We start from the raw sequence: 19,836 nt of genomic DNA, 5'->3' as shown, positions 1-19,836 counted from the left end.
CCCTCAGTCCCCGCGGGGCCGGAGGTTGGGGGAGCGGGGGGACTGGGGCAGCGGGCGTTCTCGCTTGATGGGGCGCTTGTGGAGTGGGGGGAGGCCCCCGCCTGCCCGGCGAGGCCGCGTGCGCGCGGGAGGCGGGGGTGTGCCGGCGCGGGAGGGTGTGTGTCTCGCACGCGGCCTCGCCGGGCGGGCGGGCGGGCGGGCGACGGGAGGTGGGGGGACGGGCCGGCCCTCGGGATCCCAGTGAGAAGGTCCGCGGGGAGGACACGCGCCAGCGCGGGCCTGGAGCCCAGGGCTCCCCGCGCGCCCACCGTCGCGAAGCTGCCTCGTCGCCGGCCCCGCTCCGCCGCCGCCCACTCGCCTCAGCCTGCCTCCGCCGCCCGCCCGCCCGCCCGCCTTCCACTGTAGCGCCCGCCGGCCGCCCCGGAACCGTCCGTGCTCAATAAAACCTTCTCCAAAGCATGTGTGTGTGTGTGTGTGTGCGCGTGTGCGTGTGTGCGAGCGCGCGCGTGCGTGCGCGCGCGGTTGTGTCTGGACCACGGTCGTGTAGAACCGGTTCTCACGTTTAAAAAAAAAAAAAAATCTTTGATTTTCTCTTTTTGTGACTTCAGCGGCAGTCCTGCTCCGGGTGCCCTTAGCCCAGTTTTCATTCATCCAAGTTGTGGCCTTTTTTTTTTTTTTTTTTGCGCCTTCCGGAAGAAACTTGGCTCCCCCCCCCGACCCCCGCCCTGCTTTTGATTGCTCTTGAGGTAGGGGATTTCAGATTTGGAGGGATGCTAAGCGATCCTGCAAGTCCGTTCCACTCCAGGGAATGGTGCGGCCGAGGACAGGGACCCCGCAGCCCGGAGCCGCTCTTCGTTCTCTGTTCTGGGTCAGGTGCTCCTCAAGCCGTCGCCGAAACCCCCTTCTGTGAATTTGGTAACGTAGCGTGTGGTGTATGCTTTTTTTTTTTTTTTTCTCCCCCCCCCCCCCCCCCATTTCCCTTGCAGGTATAGATAACGACGACAACAACAACAACAAAATACTAATGTTTGAACTTTGGGAACATAGCTAGCTTCTTAACAGCGCCAGAGACTTGGGCACATTGTATATTTCGGGTCAGTTTTGAAAACGAGCTGTTAGAAAGTTAGGTGGTACTTAAATTTGGGGCTATTGGAAAATTACCAATCCCAGAGCATTAGGAAATTTTTAGTTCTTTGCACACTATGAGCTGGGAAGACACCAGTGTCTCTGGATCAGGTCGGGAGAGCCTGGTCAGGCATGCTGTTGTGGCCTCAAGCTTGTTCTCCCTGAATTTGGGAGAAGATAAAGTTGCATTGTTTAGCCTCTTGAGTATTACCGCTTTCTTGGCTCACTTCCCTCTAAAATACAGTGCTTAAAGAGAATAGGAACAATGAAAAAACTCTTCCTTTTAACTTACCCGTTTTAGGAGGTATCAGAACCTGGGAAATGTGTTGAAATTTCTTTTGTTTCACCTTGTTTTAGGGAGAAAGCAAGTATCATGAGTCAATGTGTATAGTACTTGTTCGTTCCATAAACCTTTGAAATGAAAATTCAGAACTCTTATCTTTAGGATAGCTGCTGAGTACTGTGCGTTTGTTCACAGAGCTTCTAGTATGTTAGTTAAATGTATTTATTATATACTTTTTTTGTGTGAAGATTATTCAATCATCTGTGGTGTGGAACACACATTTTTTTTTACTCCAGATAAGCTACATAGTGCAGTTTAAAATAATAATTCAATTAACTTTTCTTGAAATCCTGGCAAGTGTGTGTGTGTGGGGGGTACTTTGCAGATAATCAAGGTGAACTCCTGCCTGGAGGTGCAGGCCTCCATGGCTACAAATAAGGGCATTGTAACAATGATGATGAAGTTGTGTTGAAGAGATCCTTGACCTAAATAAAGTAAGATTAAACAGTTAAAAAAAAAAAAAAACCTCTCTTTTTTTGCATTCATAAAACGTGTTTTTGAGTAGGTTGTCAATTCGAGTAATAAACACAAAACTTCTGTCTTCTAAGTTCTGCTTGCTTTCAATTTGGGGAAATTGAGTTCTAAAATAAGATCAATACTTAGGGGGGAAATGAATGAAAAATGCCACTGTGAGCTTTGACAGACTTTAGGAAAACTTCCTTTCTAATATGCAGCAGTTTTGTCCTGCTGCTGTAGGTAGCCCATTGTGTGTAACTCCCAAATTTTAAGTAGCATATCTATTTTTAGATTTGGAAATGTGTATGCCTCTTATGGTGCACCTTTTTGATGACTTAATTTCCACCTCCCTCAAGTCATTTATGTATTTTGGAATAGAGGGAATACTCTAGGTAATTTTTAAAACAGATGTGGATGTTGAGACTAATTTTTTCAGTCTTTTCATAGATTCCCAGAGAGATTTTCTTATTTCTTTTTTTGGGGGGATACTCTATAGGCCTGAAGAGCGTTTGAGCCTGGTGGGCTACAGTCCATGCGGTTGCAAAAGAGCCCGATGTGACTTAGTGACTAAACCACCACCATAGGCCTGAAGAGCATTCCTCCTCTCTTTGGGGTGTATTACTTTTCCCTGTCCAACTCTTGCATTTCCTTTGACTCCCTAGCTCAGAGTCCTTAAAATTGAGCATAGAAGAGGTGTCGAATTTAAGGTGCAGATACTGTGTTGAGGCTTTCATAGCATTTCTTGTGTTGGAGCCCCACCACATTGTAGCAGTCTCTACAGGAGTCCCCCTTGGAAGATTTCAGAGTGTAGTATGTAGAATGACTCCTTATTGAACTATATTCAGTTGTGTGTTAGTCACTTAGACGTTTCAGTGGTTTTTCTCGTTTGCAGTTGGGAGTCACTGTGAGTGCTTTTTTTGCACTTGGAAGTCTGTGCCCTTAGGAATGTAGACGCCAGACCTCCCAAGAAGAAATTTACTTGCATGTACCATTTAGCTTGAGTTTTATTAAACATGTATATATAAAGTTGACTTATTTCCATATTTCCCCCCTTTTTTACCAGTCTGATGCGAAAAGTAGATAACTTTAATTCTGAAAATTGATGCAGTAAAGTCATGGATGTTGTGAAACTAGACTTTTAAAGGTCATGATTAAGGCCATTTGAGAAGGTGGATGCTTAGACCAGTCTTAGACCATTATGTAGAAGAGTCTCCAGAACAAAAAGGTTTTGAGAAGCTTATCATAGATTTAGCATTGTGAGAGTTACATTCACTTCTTGCAAACACAGTATTCAAGGCTGTAGTGTGGAAGGACACAGCTGCAGAGGAAAGACCACACACTGCAGGCAGTCTCAGTCCAGCCTATGGAAGACATTTTCCAACAACTGAAAAATTAACAAATTGCCTGTGAGATGGTGAGTTTTCTCTCCACGTCCCCGCTGACCTCTTGCTGTGAGAAGTTTAGGTAGATAGAGGAGAGGAGAGGTCATGACTTTGGTGGGTGAGATAGGACTCTGATTTCTGAGGTCCCTTCTCTTGAGAGTTTGAGAAATTGCTTATGTCTGTTGAGTTCACTTTGCAATTTGATATAAAAGATGGGCGCTTCATTTAAGCTAGGTAAAAGAATGAATTGACAGTTTTTTAACTTAAAGCCATTTACTATGTTGAAAAGCTGAACTTTGTAGAAAAATTTGTACGTTTGGGGTAGGCTCAGGAAGAGGAATTTTGAGGTTAAAAAGAGATCTATGCAGAACATTTATATTTTTTGGTTACTTAGTTTAGGAACATGTAACATGTGTTATCACGTTTGCCCAAAGGATGATAACCAGTTGGCATATTTAGAGTTGTAAAAGCCCTGGGAAAATATTTTTTCCTGAAGTCTTCTCATTGCTACTCAGGAATTTTTCCATGAAGAATTAAAGGTTAATGGTTTAAATAATTAGTTTAGTTCTAATTCTTAGTTTAATTCTAAGTAAATATAGGTGTGTACAATAAAATAGCATTTATATATTCTCGTATATTTTTCGAATAGAAGTAAAAGCAGATGGCTGCTTTGAAAATCTTTTTAATTAAAACAGATTTCACAAGTTATTTTTTGTTCAATATCTTTCATATTTAATTTTGTTGAAAGATTATATTTTAAATGTTAAGGATAGCCCATTGAAATAGTTCTTTGCAAGTAAAGAGTTTTATGATGTGCTGAGTTTATGACTTGGGGTTTTTACATTTAGAAATAGAAGTGTAGTTATATTCTAGTTTCTATAATTGTACAAAGCAATAGGTTTTCTGATAATGCAGGGAAGAGTTTCTCATATTTTTCTTCAGTCAAGCATTTTTGATTAGAAGACCTGGCAAAAGTGTGTTCTAGAGTTGTATCCCAAGTTTAGCATTTTGTGAAAGTAGTTTCTCCAAACTGTTAGCATTTTAAATACTTTCTGGAGGCGTAGGGTCTAGCTGGGAACTCAGTATGAGACTGGCCAACCTTAGGTCATTGTAGCTTGGCTAGCTTGGCAATATTTGATAACTAGGAACTAGTGGTATTTTTGCTGTCAGGTGGTGGCAGACAGAAGTTCAAATGGAAACATCCTTGTTCTAGTTGTCAGATGACTGTTTGGTCTCTTTTTTTTCCACTTCTCCGAGCCTGCCCTTAACAGCTTAGCTTGTATCTTTATCTTCAGTAACCACCCTTTGTGTTTTGTCTACTTGGAATCAGATCACTTAAAACAGTTACCCCGTAAGGAAAGAGCTGAGCCTGTGGGCAAGCAGTGTCATACTTTGACTTGGTACTAAAGTTTTCTTGGGTTCCAGCTTATTGCTGCAGCAAGCGATTGAAGGAGTGCTGTCCCTGCCCTTGAGCTACAGCTAAGGTACAAGGAGTGGCTGGGGGCTAAGGAATCCTTCTTCACCAGATGTGGTTTGTATGTGTGAAGACTGTTGGTCACAAGTTTGACTTTCTGCACTAACCTTTTTTTGTTTCCTTTGTGACTTGCACATTCAATGCAGATGTTTATTGCCTTTCAAAATCTAGATGTTTTCACATGGAGACTACCACTGAATCTTCTCAACCTTTAGATTATAAAATCACTCCAAGGAAAACTTAAGTTTGAAAGCAATGAAGAAATTCTAGAGTAATGTTTTTCATCTAGTACCCTCATTGTATTTGTAGTACAGGTAGGACTTATCTGTTCATCATGAGGAATGCATCTTTTTAGTGGAAGGCAATTCTAAACCAACAGGGATTGTTGCCAACACAGGTAGTTAATCTTTTCTCAGGGGAATCAAATTGAAGGAATTAGTCAGATTTAAAGAAGTCATTAACATTTAATGACTGTCTGGTAAGTTACCAATTTATCTCAAGGAAAAACTACCATCAGAAGTTTGGGAAAAGACAGTTAATCCAGTCCTGTTATCCTTGTTGTGCTCCAAATAGCAGTTGGCGAACTGTATGGCTCACAGGCCAAATCCGACCTGTTGCCTGCATTTGTGTGGCCTGTGAGATTAAGGAAGGATTTTACATTTTTAAATAGTTGGGAACAAATTAAAAGATGATTTTATGGAAGTTATATGAAATTCAAATATCAGAGTCCATAAATACAGGTGTGTTGGAACATAACCCTATTCATTTGTTTATATTTATTATCTGGTCCTTTACCCAAAAAAAAAAAGAAAAAGCTTGCTGACCCCTGATTTAGAGGAAACAGACATAATTTCCTAGGTTCACCATTTATCTTAACTTCTTACGGTGTTATATCCTGAGATTTCTGCTTTGATTCCTTCCTTTCCCTCCTTTTTCTATACCTTTGCCTTCGTATGGTTTGCCTTTCTTTGGTAGCAAGCCGAGAACTCTGGCATTTTGTGCTTTTCTGTGCTGGTTATAGCCTCCTGGATGTTCCCATGACACTGCTAACTCGGTTTGGTTCAAACTTGGTGAGTTGCCTACCCCCAGACTTGCCTGAGTTGTTTCTGTTTGTGGCTCCTGTTTTCTGTCACATGGGGCTAAACCAATCCAACTCTTGGTTCCTGCAGTCTCATTCCCATATAGTCTCTTCTCTGCCCTAGCTGAGCTACTTAGGTTCCTTGCTTGGGTTCTTGCACTTTCTTAGTTGATCTCTCTAACGTACTGCTGAGGGGAGGCTAATCAATGCCTATTAAATATGTTTTCTGGGGTGCAAAAATACAAGTTTTTGAAATACTTTTAAAGAATTAAACTGGGATGCATTTTTAGGGAAATAATACAAACCATTGTATAGTGATGCCTTTTTGATTACTTCATCACCTTCCCATGTCAGTTGACTGTGTCAACACCATTGCCAAATTACAGCACATTCAGATATGTGCTCTTTCTCAGAGATACTTGGAATGAAGTCTGGCATTCAACGCCACCTGTGATACGACTCATCTTTTTTTTTTTTAACCTCATCTTTTAATTTCTTTCATTCTCCATTTTTGTACAGTAATGAGTAAAGAAAATTGCTGTATATCCCTATAAATATCATTCCCTTCTATTTCCTTTGGTGCCTGTGTGATACTGCTTTTCTTGGAATGATCATCTCCAAGAAAACATGCCTCAAGTTCATTTTGACTCTTTTGGTATATGAAACAAATACTGGGGACCTGCCCTGTTTTGAATTGTAATCTTTCCTTTGAACTTGCATGGTGTGTTTCTATGTCTTATCCCGTGGACAGCTTTCTCATTAGTGTTACAGTTTATTGGTGAATGTTTCATATCTGCTTGGGTAGGTTACATGTGCTGGAGGGACAGGTCTGTTTCAGGTCTGCTCTGCTTTACCCACAAGGTTGATGCTTATTTAGCTTCCTTGGGGATTCCTGTTCTCATCAGTCTAAAGCAGTTCTTGACTATGAGACAGCATGCTGACCTCTGGTGCTAGTAAGTTGCTTTTAGATCAGTACACGTTGCATTGAGGGAGTTGTATGCTTACCAGAAGTTGTGTTGGTTTCCACGACTATTTCACGGCAGGTAATCTTGCTTTTATAATATAATAGTTTAAATATGTAAACTGATGAAATGAGTGCAAACTTTTTTTTTTCTCTCCTGAAAACCAAGTTGGATTCTTTGGAAAAAAAACATGCTGAAGGTGAGTCCCTAAAATAATGACTGTAGAATCAGGTATAGTTGTCATAAAGTTTTGGAAAGAAGATAACAATAGTCCAGGATGATTCTGTATGTAGACTGCCATACAAGGACTCCTTAAAGCTTTGCACTTTGGTGAAACTGGAATGGACATGGTAGATGATGGATTTATAGATAACAGTTTAGATCAAGCAGAAGGAACTTTGGTCAGCAAGGAGCTCTACGTCATCAGTCCTGTTCTCCCAAGTGCTTGACCCCATACTCAGATTGGGAAATACATTTATATATTACATGTAGGTAAAATGTTTAAGGTATGTATGATTTTTTTAAAAATTTCCTATTGTAGCTTTAACCCCCTTTTTACTTAATACTTCTGTGTATGTTTTGGATACAGATGCTTCCGCTTCAGTAAGTGCTCCAGTTTTTGTTTTCTCAATGAATAGAAGAGCAAAAGATCCGAAATGAAGGTCCTGGTTGTGTTATTTTGGAATAAACAAAGAACTGACTCTGGGGCAGCAGAAAGCTTTAGAGACAGTGAACCTGGGTTTGGTTCCTGGCACCTACCTACAAGGAATAGTAACCCTCTTGGATCCTCATTCCTGTCTGTGAAATGGGAGTGATCTGTCAATTGGAGGGTCTTTGAAGATAAATTGGTAACATAACCTTGGAGGTAGTAGGTGTTCAGTATGTCATTAAGGTACCTTTGTGTGCTCAGGCAGGGTATTAAACTTTATTGTGTAATTTTCCATTATTCCCGCTTTATTAATGAAGAGACTCCAAAAGGTAAATTTTGTTAATGTGTAAGCTACCAGAATCCAAGACTTGAGTCAAACCTGGAATATAGCACTTGCTCAGAAGTTTTTGAAATGAACATGAAAGTTTTTGAAGTGAACATGAGCCATACTTTGTAATAGCTTGTATGCTAAATAAGTAAGGTTGAGCTTTTGCATCCGTGAAATGTAGAATGTATGTGAGGGGGTCCAGTGAATGAACTCCACCTCTTGGAACGGCCTGTCAGACAGATGTGCAACGTTGGTTCAGCAGCTGCCGGTCTTTGCCAGGCTGAGTGCACTGGGATTCCTCATCAAGAACTAAACATATTTGAAGCTGGACTTTGTGTTCATCTCTGTCTCTCATCTGACCTTGTAGAACTAGTACTCAGTTAGACTTATGTCTTTTTTAAGTGAGGAGAAGGTTGGAGAAAGTGAAGAAAATCTAAAGAAAAGAATTACTTTGGATAGGCTCGTAAGTGTCAAAGTGATTTGAGGCAGGTGAGGGGAAAGCTTAGTATTTTAATCTTCAAGTAAATTTTGATTGCTGTTTGCTGAATTGCTGCTGAAACTTCAGGGATGACCCTGTTTCAGTAAAATTGACACATGGAGCTGGTGGATCATAGCCTAATCGATTTCTGTTGCTGTGTGATACCTTCAGTTAGTATTTTTCTGTTCATTTATTTTTTTTTTAACTTATAATTTTTGATGGAGCAATGTATTATAAGACTACACCTTTCCATTTAATAGTTGATTTTTTAAGAGTTTTTTTCCCCATTCCTATTGGTACAGATTTTATTTTTATAAAGGAATTAAAACAGTATTTGGCATTATAGCATATATTGCTGGAATGTACATATATCATTAGCATGATTGAATTTTAAATAATTATCTTGTAAGCCAGAGGGACCTATGATCCAAATCTGCAAGACATTTACAAGAGAATGCACATTTTATTTTGATGTATATTTAACTGTCAGCCTCTGAAGTCCAACTTTGTTTCAGACTTAATTTGTGACTTTTTTTTGTACCCGATTATTTTACTCTGAAGCTCCATAATGAGATATTGGATGATACAGAATATCAGGCACTTATGAAGCAGATTGAGAAATGTGTGTGTGTGAGTGGATGAAGAAATAAGAATGTGACTAAGATTGAATAGTAACACTGGTAATTTTGAAATCATTTGCATTGTGTTTGGAGATGGCAGTGTGAAGTAAATATGTTTGTGAGTTAGTGTGAAAACTGTTTAACAAAGTTGTCTAAGAAATAGGTTATGTGTTGAATTCTTTTGACTTCGGTGTTTTAAAACTGGTAAGTATGAATTAGCCTTAGATTATTTTGTTGCACTTTGTAATGTAATTCAAAGACTGAAAAGGGTTAGTGGGCCTGTGGCAAAATGGTAGAGCTGCTACAGGTGTGTGTGTGTGTGTGTGTGTGTGTGTGTGTGCACGTGCGTGCTTGCTCATGCTGGTGCTGGTGCCTACCACTACAGTGTATTATTGCCATGGGGAGTGCGGGCCTGGTTTTGCCACCTTGTCTTTATCCTATTCTTAGCCAAAACTCCAGATGTTACAGGAAGTTGATTTTTTGGGATTCCTTTTTGTCTTTGTTACATTTTTAGATGTTTGCAACAAAAATATTGAAGCACTGTGGATCTAAGGAAATGTATCTGTTGGTCAGATTTGGCTAACATCGTGTAATTTCTGATTTAGATAATGGGTTTTAGATGTTCTTTAAAGACATCCTTAATTGCCTTTGGACCTCTTTCAGCATTTAGGTTACAGAAATTGCCACTCACATTGACAGAACCCATCTAGTTAATTGACCATTGATTTACAATAGGACTAATAGTAAATGGCAAACATATCCAGTTCTTTAAAAGAAGTATCAGTTTATATCTAGTTTTGGACTAGTGGATTATGTATGCCCATTTAGGCCAAGTGTACATACAGACTTCAAAGAGTCGCACAAAGACTGAGGTATGACTTAGTGTGAACTGTCAGAAATTGGTATTTGTAGTTCACTTTCTCTTTAGATGTCTGGGTGATTGCTTATTTTAAGGATTCCTTAGTACAGTTTGGTTTACATCTGCTGTACTGAAGTCCTACAGGTTTGAAATACTGCTTCTTGAAAGAGTTTGCTTTATCTAGAAGATGACATTTTCCCTCAGGGTATGTCAAGGTAATTCACGTTAGCTTACATGATCCTTGGAATATAGTATTACTATGAAAAAAAATTAGGCGTTTCTCTAGTCAGAGTGTAGAACAAGGGGATGATGTGGCATTACAATTTTTGGTCAGGCTTCATGTTTCCATAGAACGGAAGCCAAATCATTACCCTGACTGACTTTCCCTTTTTGTCTTTGTTACTTCCCCACTCCCACTCCAGGTACTCAATAGCAGATTGCAAATAAACTCAGGTCCAGTTTGTTAAGTCCAGGGTACAATTGACTTGTTCCCACTCATCTCCCCTATCATTTTTATTATGATTACAGTGCCCTAGTTAAGGGAATCCCTACCCACTTTGGGAACATTTCAGTAGAGATTGACATGGATGAGAGCTTAAAAATGGAATTGCAAGTGAAAGCAGAGACTTCTTAAAACCTCCATCTGAAGCACTCAATGCTCATAAACTGGCATTTGCCTGTTTCTGCCCTAGCTTCAAGAATTCCTGGTTTTGAATTCCCTGGCAGTCCAGTTGTTAGGACTCCGAGCTATCACTGCTGAGTGTGCAGATTTGATGTCTGGCCAGGGAACGAAGATCCTACAAGCCCCGTGGTGCAGCCAAAAAAATAAAAAATTCCTGGTTTTGTCTTTGTTTAGACTTCGATGTTTAAAGTGTCTTCTTGGCTATTAAAATGCTTTGATTTTTGTCAGGTGTAGAAACCCGAGGGCAGCTCTAACAGCCAGGTTGCTGTGGAAGTAGTTCAGTACAGGGACACCTTGGCTGGGTGGTGGTCAGCTAAGTCTGGAGGTAGGATCTTTGTCAAGCATGTATTACAGGAAAGGTGTACTTCAGTGTCCTTTTAAGAAAGTTGGCTTCAACCAAGGTAAATATATGACCCAGTAGTAGGTGGCTTTGATTCTCATTCTTTTGTGCTAGTATACTGCTTGTTTTCTGTTTTGTTGGCAGTGACATGAGAGCGCAGTTTTGTAACGTTTACGATCTTGAAAACTTAGAATGCTGAGTTTCCATTAGGGATGATCTTTAGTTCACGAGACTCCAGTAGCCTGATTGGTTTCAGGGATGCCATTCTTCTGTATAGACTGAGGACCAGGAGTTTGTGCAAATCCAGTTTAAGAAGATGAAAGTGAAGAAATTTCTCCTAATACCCTTTCCTTTATTAAATATTTTATCTGATTTGGATGAAATAATTGGAAGCTACTTAGAATTTCAAGATCTCCTGCCTTCTGACATCCAAGGAAAGCATTTCTGATCTTATTTCTCTGTATTTTACTTGTTCTATCTTTGAAATGTAAGAGAAAAATCAGCTGCATTTGTAATCTGTAAAACCATGCCTCAGTTTTATGTTCACTTCTTCGGTTCTGTTCAGGGCATAAACTCGACCATTCCTTCCAAAAACTGTTACCCTGTTTATGGTCCTGTTGTTTAGTTCTTGAAAACCCTGTATTCCCCAAACCTTTGAGAAGATTAGAAGATTTAAAAGTTTTCTAACCAAAAGCATCTGCCTGAGGAATCATCCCAATTTCAGGATCTTCTGTTTTATGACTTGGCCTTCTGGGAGTTAGAATCTGGTTTACCAGGAAGACTCTTGTGTTTACATTTTCCAGCCTCAGTCTCATGGAAAAATGAGAAACTTCTTGGCTTCTCTTCTTCTAGGAACAGTTTTTCTAGGAACATAAAATTGGAACCAAGATAAGAACGGAAAACATGAAGGTAAACCACCACAAGTTGACGTGGTTGGGTGTCCTACATCTATAAGACTTATGGCTTGTAATACCTCATCCTCAGTGGCTGGTTTAAGCAAGTTGTGTGTATTGTGTGTGTGTGTGTATTCTCCATTTTACGCATGAAAACACTGAAGCAGAAAGGTACCCGGGACCACACAGCTCAGTAAGGTGCCAAGTTAGGATCCTAAAGGCAGTCTCAAAGCTAGAAGCTAAACTTTTGATCACTGCATCCACTGTAATCGTATTAGAGCGAAAAAGTCGCTTTAGACCGAAGGAAGTGTTTCACATCTATTTTGAGTGTCTACCACTACTATGTGTTGTAGACTATAGGACAAAGTTCCAGCTTTCCTGGGGCTTACATTCTAATGAGGGAGACAGACTTAGCAGATGCTGTGAAGAGAAACATCAGGATAAAGACAAAATGTGGCCTAATATATTTTTGTTACAGTGCTCGGGCAAGACTGAGACTTCAGCGAGGGAGCGAGCCTTGGCCACTAGCTGTGGGCAGAAGAGCAGAGATGAGTGCAGACGTGTTGGAGTGATTATATTAACATGCATTCAATCTAGCAGGCTTCTATTTTATAGGTTGTCGCCAAGCCTTCCTGAAAGAATTGACTGTATATGATGGTTGTTTAATGCTTACCTTTTTCCCCACAGGACTTTTACCTAGTAATCTAACTTGATTAGTAATCCGTCTTGATGATGATGGCTTGAAGTACATGTTTTTTTCTGTTTTGTAGAAGTGAGGATTAAAGACATGGGCTTGAGCATACAGAGAAGTAACTCGTTTAACGAATCTCAGTATTGTACCTATCACCCAGCTTCAACAGTTATCAATGTTTACCACTCTTGCTTTATCTCCACCACCCCTTCCCTTTATTCGTTTATTTTTTGCTGGAGTACTTTTATATTTTTTTTTCCTGAAAATTTTACACCTTTAGAAGAGTTATAAGAACCATTAAGTTAACACTTGTATGCTTTTCCCATAGATCACTGGTGATTAAAATTTGCCCTGTTGGCTCTTTATCTGTACCATCTGTTGCAGGTATTGTTGACCTGCCTTTCTTAGGAATAAGGACTTTCTAACCAGAGCATGACCATTACAAGTTTGACATTACTACAATACAATTGCAGAATGTTCAGTTTGTGTTCAAGTTTACCTTATTCCAGTGTTAGCCGTTAGTTCTTTAATTCAGTATTCAATCAAGGTTCATGCATTTGGTTGTTATTTAGTCTCCTTGATCTTGAACAGATCTTGAACCGTTCTTTGTCATTAAAGACAGTGTCACTTTGAAGAGCCCAGGCCCTCTAGTCTGGAGAGTCCCTAGATTTGAATTTGTCTAGTTGCTTTCTCATGATTAGAGATAGGTTAAACATTGCTGGCAGGAATATTACACAGGGATGTCAATGTGTTATACGAGGAGACAGGTCAGTTTGTCCCATTGTTGGGGATGTCACATAGTCATTTGGTTAAGGTGATATCCACCAGATTGTTCCATTATTAATGTACTTTTTTTCCTTTAGAAATTATTAAGTGATTTATGGAGTGACAAACTTGAGACTGAATATTCTTTTCTCCAGCAGTCTTCCACCAGATTTAGCATTTATTGATAATTCTGAATCAGTTGGGGTTACAAAGAGTTGGACACAACTGAGCAGCTCACACACATGTGCGTGTGTGTGCATGCACATACTAAATCAGTTTTTGCTGGAGTCCTTTAAAGCAAATGCAGACAGAAAAATTCACCTGTAAATATTTAGTATATATCTGAAAGGTAAGGGCTTAAAAAAAAACAAACAAAAAACAGTGCCTTTATGCCACTTAACCATAATTCCTTAACATCTGATACCCATATTCAAATGTCCTAAATTGTATTAGATGTGTCTCTACAGTTGACTTGCTTGAACCTGAATCGAAGCAGAGTCAACAGGTTGTATTTACTTGATGTTTTTGCAAGAGTTCTGGGGTGTAGCATCATGTCATGAGGCAGCTGTTGTCAACTTCATTCATCCATTCTGAAGTCCCCATCAAACGTTTTCACCTTCTAGCATCAAGCATAATCACTGCCTCAGAACATTATTTCATTAGGGACTACAGAAGATGATTCTCAGATTGCATCATTTCCCCTGAATTGATTGGCAGATTTTATTTTTCTGAGATGTATTTATTTCTACTTTTTACATATATCTTACTGGGGAGTTGTGAAAGGACACATTCTTCATCTTTACTTCACAGAGGATGGTTCTGGACTTTCTTAGTAATTCTTTTAATATGTCCTCAAATTTAGAGTAGTTACCATGCCTACCTCTTGGGGGATTTTGTGAGGATTAAATGATCTGGTGCATGTAGTATAAAAATGGTGCCTGGCACTCGAGTTGGGAAGTGCTAGTTATTAAAGTAAGTTTTTAGTGAACTCTTCAAGTGTTAGTGGAGAGGCAGAGATGGGAAAGATTTCTTCCTGCGTTGACATCAACAGGAGGCTGGGGCCTGTGTCGAGGGAGCTGAGGGAGGTGCTGCTTGCCCACACCAGCATGGAAACAGCTGTAACACACGAAGCATGTGCCACTGCTCACGGTGAGGTGGCTGTTGGCGGTTGCAGAGGTGAGATCTGGGACACACTGTGAAGTGGAGCTAGCACATGAAGGAACATAGGTAGGTGGATGAGATGAGATGGTCGCTCCAGACAGGTTTCTCCTGGGTCATGGCCCACTGAGGTTTTCATCTGAACAAAGGGCAGCATGCTTGCCTAGTCTGATCTGCCTTGTCATTCTGCACACTCTCAACCAGCGCTGTTTGAGATTGCAAATCACTTTGCTAAGGGAGGAAATGCTTAACCTACTTCTTGGCCTTTTAATCTACCTTCTGTTACTGCTTTAAAACCCAATTGTTCATGAGTGTATAGACAGTTGGAATTTTAACACTCTTGATAAGGTGCTTATTCATTAATATTGGATTCGTTTAACAAACATTTGAGCATATAGTGTGTAAGATGATGTTCTAGACAGACCAGCCACATCTGTGAACCTGAGAGACGAGTCTCTGCCCTCATGGAATTTAACGTTCTGGTAATGAGGTGACAGTAAACACAATGAAGATTTATTGAAGTATGTTAGAAGTTGTTACGTGCTGTTGGGGGAAAAATAAATCAGGATAAGGAGAGATGGAGATGGTTAGGGAAATGACCTTTGAGCCAAAAGGTCAGAGTGCTAGCAGTTGAGATTATAGATGTTCTGATTGTGGGTATATTTTTGAGATAAAGCCAGCAGATTTTGCTAATGGATTGATTGTGTGTGGGTTGAGGGAAAGTGAGCAAGCCTTCCAAGTGAAAGTGGCTCAGTCGTGTCCAACTCTTTGCAGCCCCATGGTCTATGCAGTCCATGGGATTCTCTAGGTCAGAATACTGGAGTGGGGAGCCTTTCCCTTCTCCAGGAGATGTCCCCAACTCAGGGATTGAACCTGGATCACCAGCATTGCAGGTGGATTCTTTTTCTTTTTTCTTTTTTTTGCAGGTGGATTCTTTACTGTCTGAGCCACAAGGGAAGCCCAGACCTTCAAGGATGGCTGTTAATTTTTGACTGAAACAGTAATAGTGAGGATGGAATTGACGTTCTCTGAGATGAGGAATTCAGTGGAATAGTTTGAAGGGTGATGAACCAAATTATGCATACTCGCAGGGAAAAGGATAGGTGGTTACAAACAGTTCATTCAGTAAGAAGAGTGGTCTGTAGATTTTACTATGAGAACTCATATCTCTAGATCACCGAGCTAATTCTTTCAATCTTAATGTCTTAAAGATGGAAGTTAGCAGAGGACGGAAGTTAGCAGAAGAAAGAAGGATGACTGAGACACATATAGCCATGGTAACAACGTCAGGTGTAGAATAGACTTTGAGACTTAATTTTTTAATTCTAACACTGAAAAAGAGAATGGAGGCAAAAGCCTTCATCTTGAATGAGAAACTGGTTAAACCTTAATCTTCTAGCTGAATTTTCTGATCTGCACGTTTTTACTTACATAGGAAGCCTGTGCCTGGGACTTCTTTTTGTTTTAATCTCTTTATTTTCTTCATACATGTATCCATCACGTATGATCATACATAGATACTTTAGTTGGACTTTATCCTGTGCATTTTTTGCAGTCTCTTCTGTTTAACATTTGTTATTTATACATCTTAGGTGTTTGCAAGCTCAAAAATTTTTAAACTTTTTAATGTTGATGTTGAATGACTTTTATTAATATTGTTTCTGTTAATAAATTGCCCTTTTCATTAAAGATAGTATTGTGTAGTGATTAAGGGAAGAAGCAGTTCAGACACAAATGGGGGTACAAATCCAGATGTAAACACAAATAACTGTATCCTGGGGTGTTACACTACCTCACTGGTTTCAGTTTTCTTGTGTGTAATATGATCATAATAATTGTACTTCTCCCACAATTATTGTGAGGATTAAAGTAATGCAGACAGCACTTTAAGCACGGTACCTACAAGGTGTCAGGACTTAGTGCCAAGTTTTTATTTTTTAATGTCCATTATGTATAACTTACATGATAATCAATCTTTTACAAGCAAACCGCACTGAGCCTCTTGAATTCTTCCCCATTCAAAATTAACACCAATGTTTAGTCATCGGGATTACATAATATGGTACCATAGGCGCTACAACTCTGTTATTTTATGTTTTCGTTGCTCTGAAAGAAATAGGTTATTGGAGTTTGCTCCATACACATGTTCTGGTATCATCCAATAAAGGTTGAAACCAGCAGTAGTTTCAAAGTTGCCCCCATACCCAAAAGACCTTCTTCATTAGCCGAGACTTCTTTAGAACAACAACCAAAACCAGACAGACCCATTGTGAGCCACACTCGGGCAGTGGTAGAAGCAAGTCAAAATGACTGCATCTCAGGGGTGTTTGTGTATGGATGAAGTGATAAGTCTGGTGGTTTATGAACTTTTCCAGGTGAAGAACATTTTATTTGAAGAATTAATTTACTTACCTGGGAAGTCATCCCTCCTAACCCCTCTCCCAGCAGTACTTTGCTTAGAGTGTAGAGCTGTTCTGGTTGGTCGAGGCTGCTAGAGCAGGGCTTTAATCCCTGCTCATTCTGCCTCACCTCCTGCCCCTGTGCTGGGACATGGTGACTAGGAACCCTCAGAATATAAACCCTCAGAATAAGCCATTTGAGTTTAATTCAGGGCTTCAGACATTTCTTATATACTTCCAAAAGCTTGAATAGTGAGATTGTAGGTATAGTAGAAATACTTTGCCAAAGAAATTTAAGGGCAGGCTCCTTAAAAGTTTTAGGGACTGTTATATGACTACATACAATGTCTCCAGCTCCATTTGTAATTTGATCTAAGAATTGATCTAAGTTGTATTAGAAGCACTCGGCTTTTGTTTTGGTGTCCCTGATAAACTGCTCTCATAGCCAAGCTCTACATTTTTAAGGGAAGCAGGGGTTGGGCAACGGAAGGTCCTGTTTCGAGTATTTACATACCAAGCATGAATAGCCTCTTCCACTAGTGGAATTGGCTTTATTGGACTTTGAATCAAGATGACGAAAGTGAAAAATATGTCTGAAAAGTAGATTTTTATGTAAATTTAGTGAGTTTTTTTTTTTCCTTGAGTTTTGCTTGAGTGAGTTTTATTTGAATGAAGTGATGTAGATAGGCACTAATAGTTGATGAGGTGGTTGGGAGTTAGTTCAAAATATTCATGAGAGAACTGCATATTTAATACATTATTTTATCTATTTCTTTTTTATCAATAAATAACTTCTAAGAAGCTCCTATGGAGAAGGGAATGGCAACCCACTCCAGTATTCTTGCCTAGAAAATTCCATGAACAGAGCAGCCTGGAGAGCTATAGTCTATGGGGTCCTAAGAAGTTGGACTGGAGAAGGAAATGACAGCCCACTCCAGTATTCTTGGCTGGAGAATCCCATGGACAGAGGAGCCTGGCAGGCTACAGTCTATGTGGTCACAAGAGTTGGACACGACTGAACAACTAAGCACGTAGCAAGCACAGCACAAGACACTCCTAAAATGCCTTGGGGTATCATTGGCAGTTTAATTTGAAAGAGGCTGATGGCACCACTTCCAGTCTATGCAAGTTGTAGATGGTGAAGTGACATTTACTGAACACCTGCCTGTTGCACTGGGCAAGATGACAGACGTCCTAGGTGTGCTTACTCCTTATCAAACCGTTGGGTCAGAAAATGCATGAGACTTGGCAAGCCTACTTTTGTCAGTACTGGGTTCTGCCTGTTCAGATGGTACTTTTTGAGCCCAAAGCTAAAAAGATTGTGGTTTGGTCACCTTGAGAGTCGTTGTGTTCTACTCTTTGTCGGTCCACGTGCCTCATTGACTTGATTATGACTTGGAGCCCTGATGGCTTTAGGAATTGTTTTACTTGTTCTTTGTTTGATTTTTATGGCAGATGAATGTCTTTTTAGAGTGACCATACATCCTATTCTGGACAGAGTGTCCCAGAATAACTTCCTAGTTTGAAAGATAAATTGTATGGTCTCCCTAGATAATAGAAGAGAAATGTTAGATTTGGTCATTATAACTAATTTGTTTTGATTATATTATCTGGAGGAGTTTAATAGCTGATGTTAATTTGATCTTTCCTATTTGACTCTTTCTAGTTCAAACAGCAGATATTTATGTATGCTTCTCTATGTGGATTAATTCTTCAGTTGTAATTTAGTTCATCCAAGTACATGAAATAGTGCTTTCATTTACCAAGATTGTATTCTAATTTTGTGCAGAACTCCCAATAAAACCCTGTTGTCTGAGAAGGAAGCCCCCTCCTGTTGGGAGGAGTGTCTCTGTTTCATGACATCCTTGTGTTTGATTCAAGTTGGCTAAATTTATTATACTGGCCATTATAACTAGGGGACTATTTCTTTATACATTCTATGACTATTACTTACATTATAATTGTTTTCTTAAAAATGCACTATGAGGGAACCAGCCCACACACTTACCATTACTATACCTACTTTATTCCTTGTCCTACATTTCTCACTTAAGGGATTTATCTCAACACTGAACCAGCTTAGTCCTAGAAATACGAAAACATAAATTAAAAGGCTTCTTTTTAGCAGCTGGAGAAAAAATTTTTTCCATGTGTCTTCTTTCTAACAGTAAAGGAACTCTGGATAGTGTTCACTATATTTTTGTTGTAGAAATGTTTACTTATTAAAAAGAGTGAGAGAAAATATGCAAAACATACTGTATATTTTATTTGAGACCATTTTTAGGAATTGCACAGTTCATCTTCTGAAAGGCTGAAGTTCAAGGCTGTGACAATCTAAATGACTCGATATGAATTTGGCTGCATTGCATTGAGTATTTTACATCTTTCTATAAACTGATTTGACCTATTTTAATTTTCCTTTTCCAGTCTTTACTAGGTGCTGGTTTCTGGATGTTTTTTGTTTAAATTGGAAAAATCTTAAATCTGTCCACAGACTGACACAGTGTCCCGTGAGATGGGGGCTGCCGGCAGTGGCTTTTGGAGGATCTGAGGAGGGAGGAAGCATTGAGAACTCAAGCCCTGACTAGCGTTTGCCCTCTCTCTGCCGCCTCTCCTGCGGGCAGACCATCTTTTCTCTAGCTGACCCGCTAGCTGTTCTAGGGAAGTTAGGGGTTAGACCAGCCTAGGCATTCATCAGGGAGCGGAGTATGGCTTAAGATGTCTGATGTGCGTCATGTTTGACAGTGGGAACAGTGTGGTCAATTTGCACTGCTTCCTAGTGATTGGAGAAGGAAGGGCTTAGTTTGTGCCTGAGTGCTTTTGTTCTTCGAACGAATAAGCTGCTGTAGTGGCCACTACAATGCGTACTCCACTCCACCTTCCCTCCAAACAGAAATAAACACTGGATGTTTGTCCCTCTTGAGGAGATGGCCAACGACTGCCATTGAGAAGAGAGACACTTGAAATGGCCCTCGGACCAGTGAACTAGGCTTACCTGTGTGTAAGTTGGAACAGAATGGCAGGGGTGTGGCTGGATGTTGGGTGGCAGGGGGAGCCCTGTTGATGGCAGGGAAGGATCTCATAACTGCCAGCTACAGTTCAGCTACAGTTTTCTTTGTAGTTGAGGACCTAATTCATAGTGAAACACTAAAGG

At 40.1% G+C, this 19,836-nt stretch overlaps 1 protein-coding gene across 3 annotated transcripts in view; it reads left to right on the top strand.

Annotated features, from left to right (window-relative positions):
* SLC5A3 (solute carrier family 5 member 3) overlaps positions 1 to 19,836 on the top strand; it is a 53,450-nt gene that overhangs the window by 20,283 nt on the left and 13,331 nt on the right. The window contains exon 1 of one of the 3 annotated variants that reach the window (XM_061134189.1): positions 17,047 to 19,683. The exons of the other annotated variants lie outside the window; for them this stretch is intronic. The gene's annotated coding sequence lies outside the window, so the exon portion shown is untranslated. Of the gene's footprint in view, positions 1 to 17,046; positions 19,684 to 19,836 lie in introns of those variants that run through there. 3 annotated transcript variants of the gene reach the window in all.

This window comes from Dama dama, chromosome 31, assembly GCF_033118175.1.
Source record: "Dama dama isolate Ldn47 chromosome 31, ASM3311817v1, whole genome shotgun sequence".
NCBI classification, from domain to species: Eukaryota; Metazoa; Chordata; class Mammalia; order Artiodactyla; family Cervidae; genus Dama; species Dama dama.
This window is presented reverse-complemented; position numbering and strand designations above follow the sequence as displayed.